General features: G+C 42.7%; 1 long non-coding RNA gene across 1 annotated transcript in view; it reads right to left on the bottom strand.

Moving 5' to 3' along the window:
• The window catches only part of LOC134577954 (uncharacterized), a 129692-nt gene extending 106173 nt beyond the window's left edge, over positions 1-23519 (bottom strand). Inside the window, exon 1 of the long non-coding RNA XR_010086066.1 lies at positions 23188-23519. This is a non-coding gene — a long non-coding RNA (uncharacterized LOC134577954). The remainder of the gene's footprint in view (positions 1-23187) is intronic.
• Between the last annotated feature and the right edge of the window lie 3281 nt (positions 23520-26800).

The following is a 26800-nucleotide window of genomic DNA, read 5'->3' as shown; positions in this document are numbered from 1 at the left end:
AACACACACACACATCATCCAGCACACACACACACACATCATCCAGCACACACACACACACACTTCATCCAGCACACACACACACACATCATCCAACACACACACATCATCCAGCACACACACACATCATCCAGCACACACACACCATCCAACACATACACACATCATCCAGCACACACACACCATCCAGCACACATCATCCAACACACACACACACATAATCCAACACACACACACACATAATCCAGCACACATGCACACACATCATCCAGCGCACACACATTATCCAGCGCACACACTTCATCCAGCACACACTGCATTCATTATACACACTATGCACTCATTACAAACACACTACATTCACTATACACACTCTGCGTTCATTATACACACTCTGCACTCACTACAAAACACTACATTCACTACACACACTGCATTCATTATACACACTCTGCACTTACTACAAACACACTACATTCATTATACACACACTGCACTCACTACAAACACACTACATTCATTATACACACTCTGCACTCACTACAAACACACTACATTCATTATACACACACTGCACTCACTACACACACTACATTCATTATACACACGGCACTCACTACACACACTACATTCATTATACACACGGCACTCACTACAAACACACTGCATTCATTATACACACTCTGCACTCACTACAAACACACTACATTCATTATACACACACTTCACTCACTACAAACACACTACATTCATTATACACACTGCACTCACTACACACACTACATTCATTATACACACGGCACTCACTACAAACACACTACATTCATTATACACACTCTGTACTCACTACAAACATATTACATTCATTATACACACTCTGCACTCACTACAAACACACTACATTCATTATACACACTGCACTCACTACAAACACACTACATTTAGTATACACACTGCATTCACTACAAACACATTACATTCCCTATACACACTTTGCACTCACTACAAACACACTGCATTCATTATACACACCCTGCACTCACTACACACACTACATTCATTATACACACTCTGCACTCACTACAAACACACTACATTCATTATACACGCTGCACTCACTACAAACACACTACATTCATTATACACACTCTGCACTCACTACAAACACACTACATTCATTATACACACTCTGCACTCACTACAAACACACTACATTCATTATACACACTGCACTCACTACACACACTACATTCATTATACACATTCTGCACTCACTACAAACACACTACATTCATTATACACACTCTGCACTCACTACAAACACACTACATTCATTATACACACTGCACTCACTACACACACTACATTCATTATACACATTCTGCACTCACTACAAACACATTACATTCCCTATACACACTTTGCACTCACTACAAACACACTGCATTCATTATACACATTGCACTCACTACACACACTACATTCATTATACACACTCTGCACTCACTACAAACACATTACATTCCCTATACACACTTTGCACTCACTACAAACACACTACATTCATTATACACACTGCACTCACTACAAACACACTGCATTCATTATACACACAGTGCACTCACTACAAACACACTACATTCATTATACACACTCTGCACTCACTACAAACACACTACATTTATTATACACACTGCACTCACTACAAACACACTACATTTATTATTCATACTCTGCATTCACTACAAACACACTACATACACTGCATTCATTATACACACCCTGCACTGCACTATATGCATAGGAGTGTAATTTTTTTTTTTTTAAGGGGGGGAGGGAAGGGGGCGCGGGAATCTTGGGTGAGTTCCCACACTTTTTTCCCCAGGACTTGACCCCTGCTTCCAGGGCAGGACCTCTGAGACCAGGGGTGAGGTATTTTGCCCACTGGTCCTTTGGTAGCTGGAACTGCCTGCAAACTTTTTCAAAACTGCGCAGGAAAACATCCAAATCACCATCTTTGTCCAAAGTTGGAAAATTCTCTGCACGTGGTTTGGGTGCAGAAGAGTCTCTGGAATTAATACTTATAGGGGAGGCAGTCAACCTCTCTAACTCAGCCATTTTTAGCTCATGCTCTCTGGCAGCTTGTCGCTCTGCAGCCTCTCTCTCAGCCTGCCGCTCTGCAGCCTCTCTCTCCCTCTCAGCAGCCTCTCTCTCCCTCTCAGCCTCCTGATATTGAAGGATAAGCTGTAGTCTTTGGTTTGCATCTGCTGAGTCCACATATTTTAACACCGTTTGTAAGTAACAATCCAAAGGATCTCCAGATCTCGGTACATCATTGACAAAAGCTGCAGGTATCTCCTCTGCAGTGTTTGAGGCCTCACTTTGCACTGCTTGTTGCAAATCATAGTCCACCAGCGCTTGTAATAGTTCCTCTTTTGTTTTTCCCCGACAGGGAATAGATCTCTCCCGGCAAAGCTGGTCTAGCGCTGCCTTGGACTGTGCCTGGTACTCCATTTAGTAAATAAAAGATAGCAAAGAAAAAACAGAGAAGGGGGGTGGGGGGGGGGGAACTGTTGAGGTGTAAATATATTATATATGCACTGAGTTCAGCCTTTGGAAATTGAGACAATTTCTTTTAGTGCCTGGATTAACCAACAAATCCAGCAACACTAAAATCTGGTGTAAAAAGATGAAAAAATATTTTAGTTATCCCACCGCTATGCCACCAATTTGTCACGAACGCACCCCACTCCAAGAGTGTGCGTGACGTAGTTGTGGTGGTGAAAGGGTTAAAGTACACTATTTGTCTGCACTAGACCGGAAATAATGACAAAATCCCCCTTTTAACACCACCCACACTTAAACATAATAATATAACTATTACTATCTTAACGCTGCCACCACCAAGACAATTTATAAATGGGGTGCCTTGGTCCCCCAGGTAAATCAACAATAAAACCCACCAAATATTACTTAGCACAGTATCTATGTAATTACAAAAATACCAACTAGTCTCTTCAGGTAACGTGATTCTTAACCAGACAAAGGTAGAACTTAATAAATGAATGTTTATTATGAGCAAAAATAGTCACAGTGCATATAACAATATATAATAAACAAATTATTTACACCAACAACAGATAAAAACAAAAAGGATAAAATAACAGAAGTCCTAATTACTCACTCACTTAGGTTTTTCAAAGTACAACTTCTGTCCAAGGGGTCTCTGGCAAGGAAGGATGATGGTGACTCACTCAAAATTAGATCTTGGCCCCAAGCAAGTACACACCACCCTTCAGGATCACAGGAGATATACCCTGTGGAATTATCACACCCCACCCAGGGGCGTACCTATAGTGATTCCAAGTGACCACCTCCTTTGTTCCAGAAACAGGAAGCCAAATATAAACTTTTTGGTTTTATCTCCTCTACTGTACCTGCCACAGAAATAATAATTGCCTCTATGAATTTGTTATTGTTTTCCCATTCCATAGACATGTTGCACGCCCCACCTGCGATCCAATAGGACAGACATCACAATTCCTGCCACACGGTTTAAGTTGTGCAACTCATGTTTAGGCTTAATTAAAAGATTGGGCTTGTCCCATTCCAAATATAATAAAAATTAGGTTTTATTATTATTCTGTGGGTTAAATATGAATGTTTTTGTCCTTCCTTTGGGTATGATACTGGAGCAAAGCTAAAATGGCATTTACATTTCAAAGAAATTTACTCAGCACTTAATGGTACAGGCCAAATGGATGAAGAGACATTCAGACTTTTCCCAAGTGCAGAACCTCACACCTTGTAGAGCCTTGATTACTTTACATCCATATTAGTAAAACCCTTTCAACCTTGCTATGCCATCCACACTTCCCCTTCTGTCATCCAACCTCTGTGGGGGTTCCAGCTTCAAAAGATGTAACCCCTGTTGACCTCAGCAATAGCATCCTTTTGTGCCATTTACTACACAAATGGCATTAAATGATAATATTTCATAATGTAATACTAAATTAGGCACCCTTGCCGTGACAACGGGCACCAATGTTGTGTCCCATTTCTCACTGGGAAGGGGGTCCTGGGGGCGCCAGGTATGATTGTTTGTGCTTGGAGGTCTGTATATAGGGCCTTAATCGCAATAATGAATGTGTCTGGGAAGCCTTGTGATTCTAGTAGCTGAAATAGGAATGGCCATTGGACTCTGTCAAAGGCCTTTTCGGCATCTAGGGAGGGGCGTCGGAGTTGTACCAGATCAGGTCAGCCCCACGGCGGGTGTTTTCATATAGCTGTCGTCCTGGCATGAAGCCGACCTGATCCGGATTAACTAGTTTGGGCAAGAGAGGTGTTAGTCATATAGATAAGAGTTTTGCGAATATTTTTAAGTTCAAGTTGATTAGGGAGATTGGTCTGTAGTTCGTGGCTAGGGTGGAATCTTTATTTGGTTTAGGTAGTAGCACTACATTGGCGGTAGACATGTCTCGGTCTAGGGTCCCTCCCTGGAGGAAGTGGTTATATAATTTAGTGAGGGGGGGTACTAATTCATCTTTGAATTTTTTGTAATAGCTCATGAAGTAGCCGTTGGGTCCGGGTGCCTTATTGCCCAGTAGCGTAGAAATTGCCGCCGCCACTTCTTCTTGTGCTATAGCCTCATGTAGAGCGTCTGGGATTTTTGGTTTTTAATAATATGTTTTGCTCCTTTAAGAGTTATGTACAATCTGTAAATATGTGTGTATAAAGATACAAAATACTGTTTATAGTAGCCTGTGCAGAATCTATTTTGCATCCAGAAAGAAAGAGACATTTAGGCGATGTGCCCCTTTAGGTTTGTTTTAAGTGATTTATTAAGGACTATTTAACCTATTCAATTTGGCAATTATGCATTCATTGAACGGATATAAAACCGATACAGACGTAAGACCCAGAATGTGATCCGAAGAAGCCGTTGAGGCGAACCGCGTCATCATGTTTCAGACGTACGACGTCAGGACGCACTGAAAGAAGCTCTCTAAAGGATCCTCACGCCGTTCCGGTGCCTGCAAAGATCGCAAGTGCTAGCCAGCGTGTCAGGAGGGTCTGTGGACTGCTGTTACTTGGATCGAGCTCGTGATTTTAAAGTTTCTACTATCAATAAAAGTTTGAATATCATCCAGCTGCTTCCTGCCTATGTTATCGTGGTCCTGCATCTTGATATTTCTGGGCGATTACAGTGAGAGCAGACTTATACTGCTCCATTCTTGTGAGTTGATTGGTGTATTTTCTTTTTAGTGGTATTAACAGATTTACACTATATTCCTTTTTATTTTCTTGTCTCCTTTTGCTTTGGTCTAAGCCACCCAATATTTGGGAAAATATATTCAAGATATTTATGTAAGTGTTTTTTTTTTTTTTTTATACACTGTATTACTTGGAGATTACTTGGAAGATACATTTTATCACATGAGTGTATTTTGAATTTGCACCTTATGACCTACTTTTTGCACTTTATGTATAGTGTCACTCATATCTGGTGTAACAGTAGTGTACATTAAAAAAACCCCAGAAATTTGACTGTGAAATAATAGCAGTCAGTTTCCTTCACACGTGTGCATTTCTGGGCCTGCTAGGGCCTTATCAGCATAAAACAGCCTTATCAGCATCGCTTGCTGGACCTGCGGCAACGCTGGAAGAGGATTGTGAGGAAGAGGAGTCAGAGAAGGAATGTGGCTTTGAGGAGGAGGAGGAAGACCAACCACAACAGGCATCCCAGGGTGCTCGTTGTCACCTATCTGGTACCCGTGGTGTTGTATGTGGCTGGGGGGAAGAACATACCTTCAGTGAGATCACTGAGGACGAGGAACGGGACATGAGTAGCTCGGCATCCAACCTTGTGCAAATGGGGTCTTTCATGCTGTCGTGCCTGTTGAGGGACCCTCGTATAAAAAATCTGAAGGAGAACGACCTGTACTGGGTTTCATCGCTACTAGACCCCCGGTATAAGCAGAAAGTGCCTGAAATGTTATCGAATTACCGCAAGTCGGAAAGGATGCAGCAGTTCCAAAATAAATTAAAAAGTATGCTTTACACAGCGTATAAGGGTGATGTCACAGCACAACGGGAATCTAACAGAGGAAGAGATGAAAGTAATCCTCCTCCTCCCACGACCACGCCGGCAAGGACAGGACGCTTTACAGACGTGTTGTTGATGGAGGACATGCGGAGCTTTTTAAGTCCTATGCATCGCCACAGCCCTTCGGGGTCCACCCTTAGAGAACAACTCGACCGACAGGTAGCAGACTACCTCGCCTTAACTGCAGATATCGACACTCTGAGGAGAGATGAACCCCTTGACTACTGGGTGTGCAGGCTTGACCTGTGGCCTGAGCTATCGCAATTTGCGATAGAACTTCTGGCCTGCCCCGCTTCAAGTGTCCTGTCAGAAAGGACCTTCAGTGCAGCAGGAGGTATTGTCACTGAGAAGAGAAGTCGCCTAGGTCAAAGTCTAGATTACCTCACCTTTATTAAGATGAATGGGATGGATCCCGAAGGAACTGACAGTGGGCGATACATTAGACTAAAAAAGGCTAAAAAAGTAGTACTATTCCTATCTGGTGGCACATTAGATTGCACGCGCAGTGACCCAAATTTGAAGGAGGACCGACCAACCATCTTTTTCCATCTCCCGGTTCCTAAAATCGATGCCATATACACGTCCCCTAATAGGGGACGTAACAGGGATTATACTGATAAGAATAGTACTACTTAACACACCACTCCTATCTGGTGGCACATTAGATTGCACGCGCAGTGACCCAAATTTGAAGTAGGAGGACCGCCCAAGCATCTTTTTCCATCTCCCGGTTCCTGAAATCGATGTCATATACACGTCCCCTGATAGGGGAAGTAACAGGGATTAAACTGATAGGAATAGTACTACTTAACACACCTTATAATAACGCAGAGAGAGGCAACGCAGAGAGAGGAGTCTGAAGAAGTTGAGTCAGAGGAAGGTGGCTTTGAGGAGGTGGAAGACCAAACACAGCAGGCGTCCCTGGGGGCTTGTTGTCACCTTTCGGGGACCCTTGGTGTGGTACGTGGCTTGGTGGAGGAAGAGACCTTCAATGACATCAGTGAGGACAAGGAACGGGACATGGCTAGCTTGGTATCCAACCTTGCAAATGGGGAGTTTGCGGTTGTGCAAATGGACTGTTTGCGGTGGCTTACAGTGCGTTAAACGGGGAGTTTGGTCTGTCACTGTGAAGCGGGCGTAACCCTTACACTACCTGATCGATACAACATCATAGCTGATGTTTTAAAGCATGTTATTCCAAACAATTTAGGAATGTTAGGTGATTTATGCCCTTTATGGATTAAAACCAGACTCTGCATCAACTATGTAATTTTCCATGGGAGTTTTGCCATGGATCCCCCTCCGGCATGCCACAGTCCAGGTGTTAGTCCCCTTGAAACAACTTTTCCATCACTATTGTGGCCAGAAAGAGTCCCTGTGGGTTTTAAAATTCGCCTGCCTATTGAAGTCTATGGCGGTTCGCCCGGTTCGACCGTTCGCGAACATTTGCGGAAATTCGCATTCGCCATTCGCGAACGGAAAATTTCATGTTTGCGGCATCTCTAATAATATACAGTACAGGAGGGACAACATATGTTTCTATATATCTATATCTATATAGCCATGGGTGCCCAAAAGGTACATCCCCAGAAGTTTTAGAACTAGAACTTCCATGATGCTTTGTCATTATAAAGGCATGCAAAGCATCATCGGAGTTGTAGTTCTACAACATATGGGGATCTATATCTATGCAACCAGTGTTGTACCTACCACATTCACAGGGGTTATAGCTGCGACCGGAACCCTCACTCCAGGGGGCCTTGCTGCAGCCACAACCCCTGCGACTGTGGGCTGCCTGGATACCTCCCGGGTGTCTGACAGGAGTGGAGAGCTGTGCAGTTTGCCTGCTCTGGAACAAGTGAGTAAAATATTCGCTATCCATATTCCTGGTATTTTATACTGTGAGCACTGTTTGTCTAAAGTGCATTTGCATCCATATTGGAAAGCTAGTATTGGACTTTTCCTACCTCTGGACTCTATAATCACGACATTTCCATATATATAACCATTTATTTTCTATTTATTTATATATTTTTTTCCAATCTAGGTTGTTTCCCACTGTACCTTAGGTATTTCTACTCTGTGGCGCTACCCCTTCTGTTGTTTTTACTTTTGTTTATATTCTAAAAAGAGTCAACTAATTTGTTTAAAAAAAAAAGTAATGAGGGCAATGTTAGGAGTAGTACATATAGTGTGAAATACCTGGCACAAGAATCAAGTGCAGCTAGTAACACTGTGAAATAAATCACGATAATTGCACTCACAATAAATACAGTAAATAACACAAATATTATTTATTTTTTTTACCACTAGGTACATACGTATAAGTGGTGTATATTACACAGTGTGACACATTTTAATATACTGCTATTTTGTTCTTGCGCTGTTCACTACCTGTCATTTATTATATGCAGGAAAGTCCAACTCTTTTGGTCCTTCTTAACATGAGTCAGAAGTGGGATAAAATGTTGTGAACATGTCTAAGTAGGATCCGCTGGTATCAATGTATCTGTGTACTTCATGGCTTCACTGGACCACTGGAATTGATATTCAGTCATCAGTTTTCATGGTTGCCACTAATGTCTCCTTACAAGTAAGGTTAAGAATCTCAGATTTTGCAAAGTTGATTTTCAAATTGGATAGGTTCCCAAATGTTTTTAATTTCTGCATCATAGAGGGAAGGGACCACTCTGGGTCAGAGATTAAAAAGTCTACCCTGTAGAATGCCTTCTCTACATCTGTTGATATGAGGAGCAAGGGAGCCTAAGCTGCTGAAGCTGCATAAATCATGTGAGCACTTTGGTAGTGTTGCCATGCCCCTCCTTCCCCAAGACAAAACCCACCTGATCTAGGTATTAAATGTCAAGTAAATGTTGTTGTAAGCGGAGCACCAGATTCTTTGTATACAACTTCAGGTCTGTGTTTAACAGGGAGATCAGTCAGTAGCTGAGGCACAGCCAAGGGCAGTTTCCCTCCTTGGGTAGCACCACGATATGTGCCTGGAGGGTGACTGAGTACAGGGAGCTGGCTTTTTGAATAGCATTCAACATGCGTATGAGGCCTGGGGGCCTGTAGACCAGAGTATTTTTTTTGTAGTATTTTGTGGTGAAGGCTTCTGGGTATGGATAAATGGGTAATGTGTGAATAATACATTGATAAAAATCTTTAATAATTAGTTTGGAATGGATATACTATGCTACACAATGTAGTATAGATGCACACATTGGAGGAGATTTATCAAAGTGTTCTTTTCTAAAACATAAACATGAAACAACAACATGAAAACCAACGGAATCAGCAAGTATATTCTATTGGTGAATTCTCCTTTTACATTTTTGTTCCACTTTTAAAATAGAACTCTTTGATAAATCTCTCCTTTGTCCCATATGTGGAGGATTTCATACCTCCCAACTATTTAAGTGAACAAAGAGGGTTGTGAGTGGCGTGTGGTCAGGGGCTGGGATGTTCTGAGAAACTTTAGGTGACTTACTAGTAACAATTTATGGAACTAAACTGTAACTGTTCCTCCTAAATAGGGAATGCTACAGAACCTGCAGTTTTAAGCAATGGTTTGAAGTATGCCCCGCCGAAAGTTTAATTATTTTTCAGCTTACATCGACATAAACAAATTCATGCCAGCCAAAATGATCCAAACATAGCTTGAGATGTATGCTTTCACGTAGTGCTTTTGTCCTGCCTGACAGGCCCTGGGGAGATAGCGCAGCTAAGCGGACAAGGGCACATGTAGGAGTGTGGGGATAGATGCATGGGATTGGTTGGGAAGAGTCTGTGGGTGTGATTATGTTCTGTGTAAGACAGTGTGGGGGAGGTCTTACCTCAGTGCCACTTGGGATTCGGGCCAGCAAACAGCTTCCCTCCCGCCCGCCCTATACTATATTTTGTCGCAGCTAGCCGGGGGTATGTCCTTGCCAATTGAGTTTGAGGTTACGTTTAAGTAGATGGAATGAGATGAACACGTTTTTTAAGGTCTCAAACCTCCCCTGCTCTAAAGGTTTAACTTTAGGTTGCCTGAGGTCTCGTGCCCATCGAGCGTGGATAAGGTCGGCTGATGGCAGGCATTGGAAGGATTTTTTATGACGAGGGGGGAGGTGAGAGGGAGTGGTGATTAGGAACCACTCCATGTTTTCATTGGCAAGGACGGTTGGGTCACTGTATAACACTATGGGTGGAGTTATATATGTATATATGTTAATTTATGCTTATTTATGTCTAATGTTTTGGTTACAGAAAAGAAGAGATTTAATAAATAAAGTTATGGATGTGTTATGCAGTAATTTAGTTGTGATAATAAATGCTGTGGCCTGTTTCATCCATACTAAGTGGTCTGTCGTTATTGGGGGGGTTTAATGGGGTTAGATTTTGTTCTAGGCTGCATCGCGATTCCCCACTACGTACATACATGAGTCTGCATGCAGTTGGGAGAAGCTGATGAAGCACTGTTTTTTCCCACACTGAAGAATGGTCACTAACACCACAGACTGGATATATGGGAATGGGTGTGTGGGTAGTCAATTGCCCACTGACTCTTTTATTTTTGGATAAATTGCCTATTTTCAATTTGGAATGACTACTGCTCCCCATTTTTCATTATTACACGATGGCAAAATAACAAAATTACAATCACTCATTCTAACAGTTCTCTCACATTCAATTTTTTTTTTATCCAGATAAATTCATGTGCGACAAATCCAAAAAGATGGGGATTATACCGCCCAGGCACATATATTTGAAGCTGAACATAAGCTCCAGAAAATTTTAAGTAGCATTTTTATTATTTTACCTCACCACCAATAGAATATACTACACTATATACTATTTTCTGCCCTCACATTTTCCATACTAACTCACCACCATACCAGTTTAAGGACACCCATAAGGCCTGCTTCCCTGTACCCTTTCCTGGCCTATACATAGTTATTGCCTCATAGAAGAGACTCTGTTTTGGGAAGTACCAGCTGCCATACCCGGATCTAACAAGCGCTAGGAACCTCACCATTGTACGTATTTGAACTGTTGTTAATTCGAGATTTCCTTGGCTGCTTGTTTTATTCTTTTATTGATCCGCAATCAATGCCTGTTTTTGCATAGAGGAATAATTTTAGTATCAATTTAAATGTTTTAATGAAAATAACATAACAGAATACCCAAATGATGCTCTCTACAGAGAATCAGCCTATTATTCATAAAATTTTACTTTACTCAACGGGCTATGAGTAAAGAAATCAAACTAAAATGGGAAATAAGAAAAATTACTCCTAGGGGGCTCAGGCTTTTCGAAATGCCAACCTCAGACCAAGAAGACCAAATATTCATGGATGAATGGCTTGAACAGCTTGAAAATTGCTACTTGGGACTAATGAAAATACTAATTAACAAAAAAAAGGAACCAGCTTACTATACTAGAAAAAGAAATCAATATACTGAAAGAAAAATTAAAACCATTTAGAGAGAGACACGAATATAAATAGAACTCTGTTCTAATACAAAGTTAGATAAAGTCGAACACACACAAAAAAGAGGAGTCTCGTATTCTCCAGAGTCTGAAGTCAAATAAGAATTACCACAGACACCCACAACACATCACGTACCCGCCCTCTCAGACAACACAGATTTGCACCACCACACAAACCCAGGTTCCATCCATCTCCATCCCCCCCAAAAACCTACAGATTCAATAAACGACAATATTACCAATCTTATCAACATTCCACTTCCCGAAGTCTATTGGTACCTCATGACTTTATAAGACTGACTCGACATGCATGAGATGGGTAATATTGCTTTGTATCCCTTAGCATAATGCAATCTTCAAGTAGTCATCTCAAATCTCTTTAGGTCATTACTGGGTTAAATAATGCAGCCTCGGGGGCGGGGCTTGACCGGCATGGCGGACGGTCGCAGCATGCAGGAGCTCCCTACTAACCTACGATGTCAAGCGATTTGCTGGGACTCCTGCCGCTCACATCATGCTCCAAACGGGTACCCATCTGCCGCAGACGTCGGCTGGAAAGTCCCAAAGCGGAAAGCCGAGACGCTGACAGGAAAAAGCCGGGTGGAACAGCTGCGGCCTAGCGGGGGCTGCGGGCAGGAGAATCGGCCGATCTCCCATCCCTCTCCTCCCCTACTAACGGGTCCTCACAAAGTCCCCTTCCCCCCCCACAGGGCCGGGGGGGACTACATCCATGGGACTACATCCAACCCATATACGGGAGCCCAGACCGGCAGCAAGACAGCTGGGGGAACGCCGGCCATGTGGAAGCCTGAGGAGGCACGGAGCGAGCTGGGATATGAGGCGAGAATGGACAGAATTCTCCAAAGCTTTTGGCGCAAACTGGAGGTACTAATGTCCCGTCCAGCCCAGACCCACCTGAGGGCCGAGGCCTCACACCACCAATGGCCTGATTCACGGCGACTCAGCGAGCAACCTCTCACTCACAGACCTCATACATGGCAGTGGCATGACACACGCCAGGCTAAGGCAGACGGCGAGAAGGGCCAACCGCGACCCCACAAGCCAAAGGTGCCTCAAACTCGAACCAATAGGCCTAACTCAGCCAGCAGTGTCCCAGTCAGGCCCAAAGTCTCACCTCAAGGCCCAAAGCTTCACCTGCAACAGCGGGGGCGAGGTACTGTCACACTGCGACAAACCGCCCGACTACTCACTCACTTACCAGAAGCCTCTACCATAGGCCGTCTACAACGCCTTCCCAGGCTGAAGACCGCATGGAGTCCGACTCCAAGACACCAACCACACCGCCGGAGGCTCGCCCGCCGCAGGCGGCGGCAGAACACCCGAGCCCAGCATGGCGCCCGACGAAGGGACGACCCGGCCTCTCTGAGTAACCGTGTCGGTGGGAAACTGGTGAAGGCCTTCATAACGACCTGGGGCCGGCCGACGGCCGACGCCAACTCGCACCATGCCGTACCAGGGTGGCTCATTCTTCACGACGGTGCCAACTTCCCCACCGTGCCCAGCAGAGGTATTGGCTGAACAGACCCCACTAACTGGCGGCCCCACTATCACGACTCTTAGCTGATAGCCGCAGGGCTCTAGCCTGAATGACCCCCATGGACTCTCCTTACTGGACTCCCACTTGTGCATATGCCTCCCATTTTGCCTACTCGTATGACTTTATGTTGTTATTATTATTTTATTTTAAGCTCTGATAATACTAAAAAGTTTGACGTTAATGCGACGAATGTTAAAGCGACAAAAGTTAGAGCGACAAAGCGACAAATGTTAGAGCGACAACTATTAGAGTGACAAATGTTAGAGCGACAAATGTTAGAGCGACAAAAGTTAGAGCGACAAATGTTAGAGCGACAAATGTTAGAGCGACAAATGTTAAAGCTACACGGGTTACAGCGACACATGTTACAGCGACACATGTTAAAGCGACTAAGGACAAAGCGACGAATGTTAAAGAGACAAATGTAAAAGCGACAAATGTAAAAGCGACAAATGTTAAAGCGACGAATGTAAAAGCGACAAATGTAAAAGCGACAAATGTAAAAGCGACAAATGTAAAAGCGACAAATGTTAGAGCGACAAATGTTAGAGCGACAAAAGTTAAAGCGACAAATGTTAAAGCGACAAATGATATCTGATCTCAACAAATACACATACTCTTTGCTATGGTAATTAGTCTGCATGCTACCATTCGGATCATATGATCCATATCTTGTACTCTCAGCACTAGGCCAACGACAAAATATTAAATAACAAATAACCTGTTTAGCTTGTATAATACTACTTGTGGCGAAACCGACCTCGCCACGTGTCCTTGGAGGGGGCTGATTGCCCGCCTCTTGCCTTTGGACTATGGACCAGACTTTATGGGAATGTGATACCCCAGATAGCCATACCATGGAGCCTATTCATATAATGAAAGACTATGGGAAAGACTTTAGCTCCATGGCAATTGTACTGTGTGAGTAGGATCTGCGCGCTATTCGGTAGTTTTGTGCGTGCAGATCCCAGCTATCTGGGGATAGGTGAAATGTCTGTGTGTTATGTGTAAATGTGACTTTATGTATTTTAAAGTGTTTTATGTCGTTTTGCAACCATGTGGTTAATGGAGTCTGCCTTTAGTCCTGGGTAATTGGATTACTTCTCCAATTAACTCCAGGGCAGAAGGGAGGAAACCAGGGTGCATTGTGGGGATGTTTTTCTGCCAGCCAGAAAGGAACAAAAGATACTTTTAGTAACTTTTGAACCCTTGGTCAGATTCATGCCATTTTTTAATATGTTGTTCCCCTGAATGGATTGATTGTGGATATGTATTTTTGTGTGAATGTGATGTATGGTTTTAAAGTTATGAAAGTTGTGTAAAAGTATATTTTACACTGTATGCATGATGGGATTATGTGTCACACTGGGGGGAGGGGATGTGTGGGAGGTAGCATCTGTGTCATTGGTTCTTTTGTGCCTCCCCCTGGGTGTGGCCTGTGTGTGTGAGTTGGAAGTAAAGGCCGGGCTGGATGAGCCAGTCCAGAGTTCCTGTTTTACCCTCAAAGTGATGTGTCGTCTCATTATTGGGGGAAGGATTTATTGTATGCTGTTCCAGTTGACTGCTAGGAGTACAAGCCTATTCGTATGGTTCCTATTCAATGGTCTACCGCATTCATACGCTTGGGAGAATTTAAAGGTTTCTCGGATTCGGTGATTGTGGTGTCTGCCAGAGTGCTTGGAGTCCTCAGGAAGCACTAGGAGCATCCATTAACGGAGGTACCCGGTCGGGGTGCCAGGCGATCCGTTACATTGGTGGCAGCAGTGGGATGGCGTCCTAGTGTGAGGTAAAGCAGCTCGGAGACACAGTACGTTTGGATTTACAAATTGAGGGCGACGCTAGTGTGCCTACAGCGTCCCTGTCTACACAAAGATTTGGGAAAATGGGGTTCGTAGACCCCTGGGCAACACACACACCTGAGGAAGAGAGTGAATTAGAATGGAGAGATAATGCCCGGAAAGAATTATGGTACGATGCCCTGGAGGAAGTCCAGTATCAACGGCAGCAGCGCCTTCCTGGTGTCGCATACCAGTTGGAGGAACAAATGGCCTGGCGGATGCCACTTCTGGGAGACCAACCTGGAGGGCAGCGGGTAAGACAACTCGAGTACCTCGTGGAAAGGGAACTGAGCCTGGACGCCTCATACCGGGCACTGTGGTGGTGCACTGTCCAGCCAGAGACGTGGAGGGCAGAGGGCATCCAGCCAGAGGGGGAGAACTACACAAGCCCTGGCCTGTTGTGGAAAGCCTTAGTGGAGGATGTCGACTTCGGCAGTCCAGCAGAGTCACGGTACTGGGCTATCTTTCATTACCGAGGTGAGATGATACAGGGCCCGAGATCTATTGGACTGGGAGAAGACCTCCGCCGTTTCGCTGCCATGGAACGAGAGCTGGAGATGGACTATGTAGAACTATTAAATTCCTGCCAGCCGCAGAGCAGGGACGCAGACCGGGAAAACTGGGTGGCAGACCCAGACCTGCTAGCCTATAGCTGGGAAAACGCGGCAGAGGCACCCCCTGCTTCACTACCAGTTGCAGAAGTAGGGGACCTCATAGACTGGTCCTGGAGAGACCCACAGATGGCAGGTGGAGATGGGATCGAGGTCTCTCTACCGGCCCTACAGGGATGCTGGGCAGTCGGCCCAGATCCCCAGTGGCAGGTTACAGTTCAGAGAGAGGAGCTTGTTACACCCTCTCTCCAGCGGCAGCCTAACCCACCAAGGGGAGACCGTAAGCCCCACACCAGCGCAGATGGGACCGTGGTCTCTGCGCCCAAGTTACAGGGAGCTGAAGGAGCCGTCCTCCCTCCCCAGGCAGTGTGATTTGTTGGGAATTGGGAGCCCGGTCTCCATTCCCCAGCGGCAGAGTATCCAGCAGGGAATAGAGAGCCCAGCCCCCTTTCCCCCACAGCAGGACTCTGTGCTGGGAGGAGAGACAGTCGGTCTCCCTCCGCAGAGACGGGAAGTATGCATGGGAGAGGAGATTGTTACCACCTCTCCCCAGCGGCGGATCATTAATGTACAGGGAACAGAGAGCCCAGTCTCCATTCCCCAGCGGCAGAGTGTTCTTAAGGGAGAGGAGCTGGTTACCACCTCTCCCCAGTGGCAGCTTAATGTACCAGGGGGAGACTGTAAGCCCCACACCTGTGCAGATGGGACCGTGGTCTCTGCACTTCCAGCACAGGGGGTAGGGACGGTCGGTCCTGCCCCCCCACAACAGGGCTGTTTAGCCAAAGGGGAGACAGTCTGTCTCCAGCAGCAGAGCGGTGTAACTCAAGGGGAGACAGTCGGTCTCCAGCAGCAGAGCGGTGTAACTCAAGGGGAGACAGTCGGTCTCCAGCAGCAGAGCGGTGTAACTCAAGGGGAGACAGTCGATCTCCAGCAGCAGAGCGGTGTATTTAAAGGGGAGACAGTCGGTCTCCAGCAACCAGGCTCCAACCAGACTACTCCCGCGGTAGTGCTGGCAACAGGACAGAGTACCGCTGGTCTCTGCCCCCTCAGCAACCTACCAAGGCAGCCTACCAGTCCCCCACACAGCCGTGGTGAGGCACCTGAACCTGGACAAGATTCTCCCTCACCCAGGTGTAGTAACTGTTTATTGTGGGTGGGCTGCTCTGCTGTTTCTGTCTTGTGGGTGGGCTGCTGGACTAACAAGGGCACTGACCGGCAGGAGGTCAAGTACCCTGTTAGTCTGGGGGGTAAAGGGGAGAAGTGTGGCGAAACCGACCTCGCCACGTGTCCTTGGAGGGGGCTGATTGCCCGCCTCTTGCCTTTGGACTATGGACCAGACTTTATGGGAATGTGATACCCCAGATAGCCATACCATGGAGCCTATTCATATAATGAAAGACTATGGGAAAGACTTTAGCTCCATGGCAATTGTACTGTGTGAGTAGGATCTGCGCGCTATTCGGTAGTTTTGTGCGTGCAGATCCCAGCTATCTGGGGATAGGTGAAATGTCTGTGTGTTATGTGTAAATGTGACTTTATGTATTTTAAAGTGTTTTATGTCGTTTTGCAACCATGTGGTTAATGGAGTCTGCCTTTAGTCCTGGGTAATTGGATTACTTCTCCAATTAACTCCAGGGCAGAAGGGAGGAAACCAGGGTGCATTGTGGGGATGTTTTTCTGCCAGCCAGAAAGGAACAAAAGATACTTTTAGTAACTTTTGAACCCCTGGTCGGATTCATGCCATTTTTTAATATGTTGTTCCCCTGAATGGATTGATTGTGGATATGTATTTTTGTGTGAATGTGATGTATGGTTTTAAAGTTATGAAAGTTGTGTAAAAGTATATTTTACACTGTATGCATGATGGGATTATGTGTCACACTGGGGGGAGGGGATGTGTGGGAGGTAGCATCTGTGTCATTGGTTCTTTTGTGCCTCCCCCTGGGTGTGGCCTGTGTGTGTGAGTTGGAAGTAAAGGCCGGGCTGGATGAGCCAGTCCAGAGTTCCTGTTTTACCCTCAAAGTGATGTGTCGTCTCATTATTGGGGGAAGGATTTATTGTATGTTCCAGTTGACTGCTAGGAGTACAAGCCTATTCGTATGGTTCCTATTCAATGGTCTACAGCATTCATACGCTTGGGAGAATTTAAAGGTTTCTCGGATTCGGTGATTGTGGTGTCTGCCAGAGTGCTTGGAGTCCTCAGGAAGCACTAGGAGCATCCATTAACGGAGGTACCCGGTCGGGGTGCCAGGCGATCCGTTACACTACTGTTGTACCGTTTATAAAATGAGGCTGCTATTCTAGGGATTACATGTAACCATTGTACAATCAGTTATACATGTCTTGCGTCATTCATGCATTAACCCCTTGTTTTTCTTTCTGTACCGAACCATCTTATGCCTCAATAAAAACAAAGATTGACAAAAAAAAAAAACATTCCACTTCCCAAAACGTACCACACCAACCAAATATCTCCCCAAATTACTATTTCCCCCCCAAATCCCTCTTAGCTTGTCACCAGAATACAGTCTGCTAATACACCCACACACTATTATGCCTCACCTAAACTTCAGAGACAAAGAACCACAACAACTCACTTCTTAAGACCCAAAACCCCAAACTGACAAATTTTTAAAGCTTCAATATCCCCAAACGAGCTAATAAAAAGGAACAGATTTCATCTGACTACACTGACACCGAAGATTTTTAGAGATAGGTGCTTCCCAAAATCAGTTCTACCAAATAGAAGAAAGGAGAAAAAAAAAAGAAACCTTACACCAGCGGGAGAAGAAGCGGAAGAAGGGTTCAAAAAAAGGAGAAGAGAATGGGAAATAACCTAAACTCATATCAACATCAGGCATATTCAATTTATCCAGTAAAGTCCTGAATGCTACAGAACTTGCAGTTCTAAGCAATGGTTTGAAGTATGCCCCCACCCGAAAGTTTAATAATTTTTCCGCTTACATCGACATAAACAAATTTATGCCAGACAACATGATCCAAACATAGCTCAAAATTCAAAGCCTCCTCCCAATGATATGCCTGTTAACTACACCAGTCTGAAACCTGCCTCTATTTTTTTTACCCCTCTCATTTAAAATACAGTAGTTTAACAACTTCTGAAAAACTGGTCACAAAAGATTTAAAGAAAACCAAAAACAACAAATTTGACAAATTTAATTTCACATCGTTATCAAACCCACAGATAAAAGTGGAGAGCTAGTAATTTTATCCAAAGAAATGTATATGAAAGAAGCTCTCTCCCATTCCACTGTGACATCACAGTATACGAGAAACTTTTATCTGACCTCCAGATTATCAATAAATATGAACACGTCTTATAAACATTACACATCCCACTACTCCTGTTATTTATTTCTTACCAAAAATCCACAAAAATGAAACCAATCCTCCTGGCAATACAACAATACACTTAATGCGTTTCTCCTTGGAAAGGCTTTATCAAAAGTGTTTTTGTCAATAAACACTTTTGATAAAACCTATCCAAGGAGAAACGTGTTAGGTGTATTGTTTAACTTTGTTATCACTATTTTATTATATATAGTATTACTTTTATTATTTTTTAATATTAAAGTACTTTTTTAATTGGACCTAACTTTGCTGCTGTTGGATTGTTTGGAGCTACCGTATATACTCGAGTATAAGCCGACCCGAATATAAGCCGAGGCCCCTAATTTTACCCCAAAAATCTGGGAAAACTTATTGACTCGAGTATAAGACTAGGGCGGGAAATGCAGCAGCTACTGGTAAATTTCTAAATAAAATTAGATCCTAAAAAATATATATTAATTGAATATTTATTTACAGTGTGTGTATAATGAATGCAGTGTGTGTGTATGAATGCAGTGTGTGTATGAGTGCAGCGTGTGTATGAGTGCAGCGTGTGTATGAGTGCAGCGTGTGTGTGTGTGTGTGTATATGAGTGCAGTGTGTGTATATGAGTGCAGTGTGTGTGTGTGTGTGTATGAGTGCAGTGTGTGTGTGTGTATATGAGTGCAGTGTGTGTGTATATGAGTGCAGTGTGTGTGTGTGTGTATATGAGTGCATTGTGTGTATGTGTGTATATGAGTGCAGTGTGTGTGTGTGTGTTGCAGTGGTGGGGGGGTGGGGGGGTGGGCAATTTTATTATTTTATTTATTATTATTTTTTATTATTTTAATATATTTTTTTCTTATTATTTTTTATTGAATTATTATTTTTATTTTCGTCCCCCCCTCCCTGCTTGATACATGGCAGGGAGGGGGGCTCCTTCCCTGGTGGTCCAGCATTGGCAGTTCAGTGGGGGGGAGAGGGGGCTGGCAGAGATCTTACTTACCCGTCCTGCAGCTCCTGTCAGCTCTCTCCTCCTCCGCGCCGTCCGGTCAGCTCTTCTGTCAGCTCACACTGTAAGTCTCGCGAGAGCCGCGGCTCCCGCGAGACTTACAGTGGGAGCTGACCGAGGTGCTGAACGGACAGCGCAGAGGAGAAGGGAGCTGACAGGAGCTGCAGGACGGGTAAGTAAGATCTCTGCCAGCCCCCTCTCCCTCAGTCTGTATTATGGCAATGCAAATTGCCATAATACAGACTATTGACTCGAGTATAAGCCGAGTTCCGGTTTTTCAGCACAAAAAATGTGCTGAAAAACTCGGCTTATACTCGAGTATATACGGTATATCCCCGGTGAGGATTATACCACCCAAGCGCTTTGGATTGAGCAAACCGGAACTTGCTCTTTAGCATGTGAGTAGGTTTAACTTATTTATTTCTGCTTACACTCCTTTTTATGATGTAGACTATTGTGGTTCTGTTTGTTTATCGCCACATATACACATACTGAAGAATTTATATTTACACTTGTATCCTTGAGTGAGGATCAAACCACTTCAAGCGCTATCAGAGGAGTCAGGTTTTACGGCTCCATAACACGTGAGTGTACATTTTATCGTTTTTACCTACCCTTGCTTCATAGCACAACATACTTCACCATATACGATTTTTATTTGTTTATTTTTTTAGAATACCCCCTACCACACATATAATTTGAAGAATTACCACTGCACTTGATCCATAGATTATTCCTCAAAGGCGCATACACTGGAGCTGTATTGAAGCTCCAGGAAAGAGTGAGTGCACATCTTTTATCTTACCTATTACCACTACAGTTTTAAAATATTATACTATTATTTCTTCTCTGGTTCTCTACACATATACATTGTCAAGGATTACTGAAGCGCTGCACCTACCCCTCTGTTTTTATTCATTAATGCAATGTTGTCTAATCTGTCAGCATATCTAGACACCCATGTCGAACCCCACATTGTTAAAAATAAATCCTATCTGAAAGATAGCATGAGCCTTCTGCAAATTTTAAACAACTTTAAATGGAAATCAAACTATATTTTAGTCACCAGTGATGTTCAGTTCCTTAATACTATCATCCCCCATGACCTTGAATGTGCTGCGATCAAAAAGGTTTTAGAAAAAGATAAAGACACTCCACAAATTTGAACAGATTTTATTTTAAAAGGTCTGGACATGATTTAAAAAAAACTATTTCTGGTTTTATGATTCCTTTTATTTACAGCAGAAAAGTTACGCTAACGTTTTTATGGCCGACTGGGAGGAAACTTCAATCTGATCTAACTGCAAATGACAATCTAATCTTGTTTTATATCTGAGATATACTGATTATCTGATTTTATCTGGAAGGGCACAGAAAATAGTCTTACAGAATTTTCACTTTTTAAAATGATAATAAGAGTGGCATTATGTTAAACACTGAGATAAGCACTGCCAAAGTCCAATTTCTGGATATAGACATTTACATACTAAACAACCAATTACACACAAAACATTCTTCCAAAAAGTCCACACCAATACAATTATAGACTCCACTAGCTGCCACAACACTCCCAGGCTTAAAAGCATCTCAAAAAGCCAGCTCAATTAAACACAATTGTACAGACAATGACCTCTTCCAAGAACAAGCTCTAGATCTAAAAGAAAAATTGGTGGAGAAAAAAACTACAATGGTAAAGACATAGACACCCTCATCACAGAAATCAAACAAGCAGACACAAAAAACTATTGTTAAAATATAAAAAATTGAATCAAAGTAAAACTTTTACTCTGCCTATTGTTTTAGATTTCAAATGAAAATGATCAAAAAAAACACTGGGATATTTTAAAAGAGGATGAAATTTTAAAGGAGATTTTACCAGACAAACCAAACATTGTTTTTAGAGGAGCCCCCAATCTTAAAACTCATGTCACCAAAAACTATACTAAAAAAAACAGTTATTGCCAGATAGAAGAGACTATACCCGGATCTAACAAGCGCTAGGAACCTTCACACGTATTGCAACATTTTTTTTAACTCTGCTATAGTTACATAAATTACATGTAGTGTGTAAATGAATACATGGAAAGTTATGTAATTGCGTGTTTTTATGCCATATTTAAGGAAAGTTTAATATCAGCAATAGAAAAATTATTGTCTAAAATGCCAAGTTTAACCCCTTAAGGACCAAACTTCTGGAATAAAAGAGAATCATGACATGTCACACATGTCATGTGTCCTTAAGGGGTTAAACATTAAACTTTGACATGTAGTGAATTGAAATTGTGAATAGGGCTAATGTTGAAGGTTTAGAAAAATTCTCCAACTTAGATAAAATAACAACTTGGCTTTTAAAGTAGGAATTTTGTCATTCAGACTTACTCTACAATTTGGGATTTAATGGATAATTCTGTACATGCTTATTAAATTTTTTTTGTTTACTATATGTATCATACATTTCATTATGTGGAAAAAATCTAAATCACACCTCTGAATTAAGTGTAAAATTATTTGAATATTAAAATAAATGAATACATAGTTTGAGTACCAAAGTTCCTCAGAAATGCAAAAACATTAATATAATTAAAACTTCATATATATAATGGAGTTTCAAAGGTCAGAGAAATATTTTTCATTGATGAAAGTACCTTTTATAATGGACATTAATGTGATTTTAAAAGACAATATTATTAAATTAACATTAATAAAGTTAAGGTGATAGTGGATTGTTTGAAAGATACATTTTAAAACTCCATGAACAAAAGAAAATGGATTTTGGCTATTAAATAAATTAGTCTTATGTATTTATTTTATTAACAGCAGTAAATAGCAGAAAATGTAACTTGTTGAATAAAAGATAACAGAACATGTAAGATTACACGCACAGATTTTTCCACAGTTAGAAATGTCAGTTTGTAGCAAGCAAACTGTAATGATGATTATTTGTAAGGTCAAAATATTTAAACCAAGGTTTTGTTGAATTAAGTTGGAAATATTCATTTATTAATCTGTAAGCATTTTTCAATCTGTTATTTTATCGACAATATCCCACGCACAATATTATCAAGAAATATTTGCCTAGAATCACTCTCTTGCCCATACTGCTGCTGAAGAAGGTGCATATCAATGTAGCATCATACTGATCAGATGCTGTTTGATATTAACCCTGAAGAATAACACTACTATGTAAATGATAATCAACATTGCAAATTTTAAACAATGCCAATATAAATTAAACAAAACATACAATTAATATTCTTACCTGATTTTTTTTCTTGAGGTTCAATAACTTAAAATTTTCTCAAAATAATGCCCTCTGCTTAGATCTTCAATTCAACAATAATTTATCTCTCTTCTTTGTGATAACTTCTTATCTGTTTGTTTGCAGTTTTGTAACCTTTCCATTAATATTCTGTCACACAGTTTGCATTGTGTACTGTAGCATCTTCTATTATGAAATGAATATATATCTTGTTCTTCACTCTCATTGCCAGTTTATACTATTTGACCTTTCTTTAATATTAATGTATCTTCTTCTCACATATCTTCTGTCTTCCTCTCTCCAGTAAACTATGTGAACTAATTATGTTTAGGTTCTTTTAAGCATCAAAAGTTGAATGGGACATTTTTTTTTGAATGCACATATCACTCACTGCCAGTTCCCTCCCACTTCAATTAGAATCCAGACTTGAAGATGAAAATGATAACCGTCCAATTAGCTAGTTCCTTTTGTTGCTTTTCAAGGGATATTTGAGCTGCCTAGTCTTTCACAGCTTTTCTTTGCCAGTCAGAGCTTAGAGAAACACCAATCAACAGGCTTGCAAACAAAATAAAATTAAGTGTTTTAAACAAAGCAGGGAAGAAAGTGAGATAAGAGAATGGATACATGACTATGGATCTGTGAGAAAGTATAAACATACAAAGATATCCCGAAAAAGATATTCTATGTAAAACATTACATGCATTTATTATCGAAATATAATTTTAAAATATAGGTATGCATTTGATTATTTGTGTTCATGGTGCTTAATGTATTTTGTACTTTCAGAATTAAAGGAATACTATAGTGTCAGTAATACAAACATGGAATGCAGGATTAGGTCCCCCCACTCCCTCTCTCCGGAGATTAAAGGTATATTTACTTACCTTTTTCCATGCAGCACCAGTCTTGCCGCAGCTGGCCCTACTTGGCTCTGCCTCATAGGCTATGATCATCAATCTTGATGATCTCAGCCAATCCAATGCTTTCCCATAGAAAAGCATTGGGAGGCTATTGTACATGCACGTGAAAACACTGTGCTGCACCAATTAGCATCTTCTCATAGAGATGCATTGAATCAATGCATGTCTGTGGAAAACTTTCAGAGCGTCCAAGAAGAGTGTGGAGATGTTGAACGACAGTTCTGCAACCTCCTGTGCAGCAGTGGACTAGGAAGCACCTCTAGTGGCCATCTGAGTGACTGCATCTAGTGGTTTTCCTAGACTGCAATGTAAATTCTGCCTTTTCTCTGAAAATGCAGCGTTTAACCCCTTAAGGACACATGACATGTGGGACATGTCATGATTCCATTTTATTCCAGAAGTTTGGTCCTTAAGGGGTTAAAGTGCTTAGTCGACAGAGACAAGCTATAGACACCAGAACCATTACATTAGGCTGTTGCAATTCTTGTAACAAAAATGTCCTTTTAAATGTTGGTCTGGTGCTGTTAGATTGTGGAAACACTCTTGATCTCGCCTTCACTAACCTCTGTACTGCCTCTAATCTCTCCAATATTCCTTTTTCTCTACCTGACTCCCATCTGCTAACTTTTGACATTGGCATACCTAAGACCCAAATTGACACCACCGTCTGAACATCAATCTCACAGAAACCTCCAATGTCTTGACCTAGAGCATTTCTCCACTAATCTCCAAACTCTTCTTTTACCTATCTCAAACCTTACCTGTCCTAGTTCTGCAACCTCCATCTTCAATTCCACCCTCTCCTCTCAGCTAGACATCATGGCACCTTCTACATTTAAACGCCACAGGCGCCCCCAACAACAACCTTGGCACACCAAGCTGACGCGATAGCTCCAAAAATGCTCCAGAACTGCTGTTGGAGAAAGTCTCACTGTGCGTCTGACTTTCTCCACTATAAATTTATGCTGAGCTCATACAGCTTAGCTCTTTCCTCTGCAAAAGTAAATTACTTCAATACCCTCATAACCAACTCTCCTGTGAACCCAAACAACTATGTCACACATTTAACTCTTTTTTAACTCTCTTCTTCGCCCTGTTGTTCCTCCTCCACCTACTAACTTGATCGCCTCAGACTTTGCAACTCACTTCACTGACAAGATCTCTACAATCAGGGAAGAGATCTCTCATCTTTCTTCTTCCCCTTACAATACTTCCCCTAACTTCACTCCTTCTGCTGTTCTATGTTCATTCGCACATGCTACATTGGAAGAGGTTTCTGCTCTGCTTCAGTCCTTTTGCCCCACCACCTGCTCCCTAGTTCCAATTCCCTCGCATCTCATCCATACTCTGTCTTCTTCTCTTTCTCCAACTCTCACTAAAATGTTCAGTCTCTCTCTCTCTCTCCTCTGGCATATTTCCATTGCCCTTCAAACATGCAACTGTAACCCCAATTCTAAAGAAGCCCAACCTTGACCCAAAATCCCCATCCAACTACCGTCCTATCTCGCTACTGCCTTTTGCATCCAAGATCCTTGAAAGAATTGTGTATGCAAGATTGACAGACTTCCTCAAGTCCAACTCTCTGCTAGACCCGCTTCAGTCTGGTTTCTGTGCTAATCACTCTGTGGCAATGGCACTGACCAAAGTATCCAATGATCTACTCGCTGCAAAATCTCGTGGTCACTACACTTTCCTAATTCTCCTTGACCTGTCTGCGGCTTTTGACACTGTTGATAATAAACAGCTTCTTCTCATCCTCCGCAATATTGGTCTATAAGATAATGCTCTCTCCTGCTTCTCCTCCTACATCTCCAAGCGCTCTTTCAGTGTTTCTTTCTCTGGCTCTGCTTCTTCTCTCCAACTCCTCTCTGTTGTTGTCCCCCAACGTTCAGTCCTTGGTCCCCTACTGTTCTCCATCTATACTGCCTCCCTTGGTAAACTCATTAGCTCCTTTGGCTTCCAATATCATTTCTATGCAAATGACACGCAAATCTACCTGACCTCTCCTGTTCTCTCCCCGTCCCTCTTGACTAGTGTCTCTGACTGCCTCTCTGATATTTCTAACTGGATGGCTGTAACGGAATGACTGGCACCCCGACTGGGCACCGTCCGTTGACAGATGCTCCTAGTGCTTCCCGAAGGCTCCAAGCACTCCACCAGACACCATAACCAACGCAGAGCCCATGAACCGCCCACTCTGGACCCAAGACCAGGATCCAGCTTCCAGTAGGTAGACCTCTCTTAGAATCCACAGAGCAGGAACAGGAACAAGTTCTTACAAGAGATTACTCTGGGGACTATAGTGATTATAGCAATCCCCAGAGTGTAGGTAGTTTTCCAATCCCCCAAACATGAGCCAAGACTTCATGAAGGGCAATACATCCCAGGGGCCATAGTCACAGGGCAAGAGGCTGGCAAGCAGGCCTCTCCAAATCCCAGTGACGAAGGTGCTTTCGTCACAATGACTGCCCACTTCCTTAAACTAAACTTGACCAAAACTGAAATTCTGGTCCCTTAAGTGTTGTTACTCCTGTGTTTGTCTCCCTCCAAGTCAATGGTGCTACCATCAGCTCCACCACACAGGCTCGCTGCCTAGGTGTTCTCCTTAACTCCGGCCTCTAATTCAAGCCTCGTGTTCAGTCTATCCTGTAGTTTTTATCTCAAAAACACTGCATCCTACCCTACTTAACGCC

Source organism: Pelobates fuscus, chromosome 11, assembly GCF_036172605.1.
Source record: "Pelobates fuscus isolate aPelFus1 chromosome 11, aPelFus1.pri, whole genome shotgun sequence".
In the NCBI taxonomy this organism is placed as follows: domain Eukaryota; kingdom Metazoa; phylum Chordata; class Amphibia; order Anura; family Pelobatidae; genus Pelobates; species Pelobates fuscus.
This window is presented reverse-complemented; position numbering and strand designations above follow the sequence as displayed.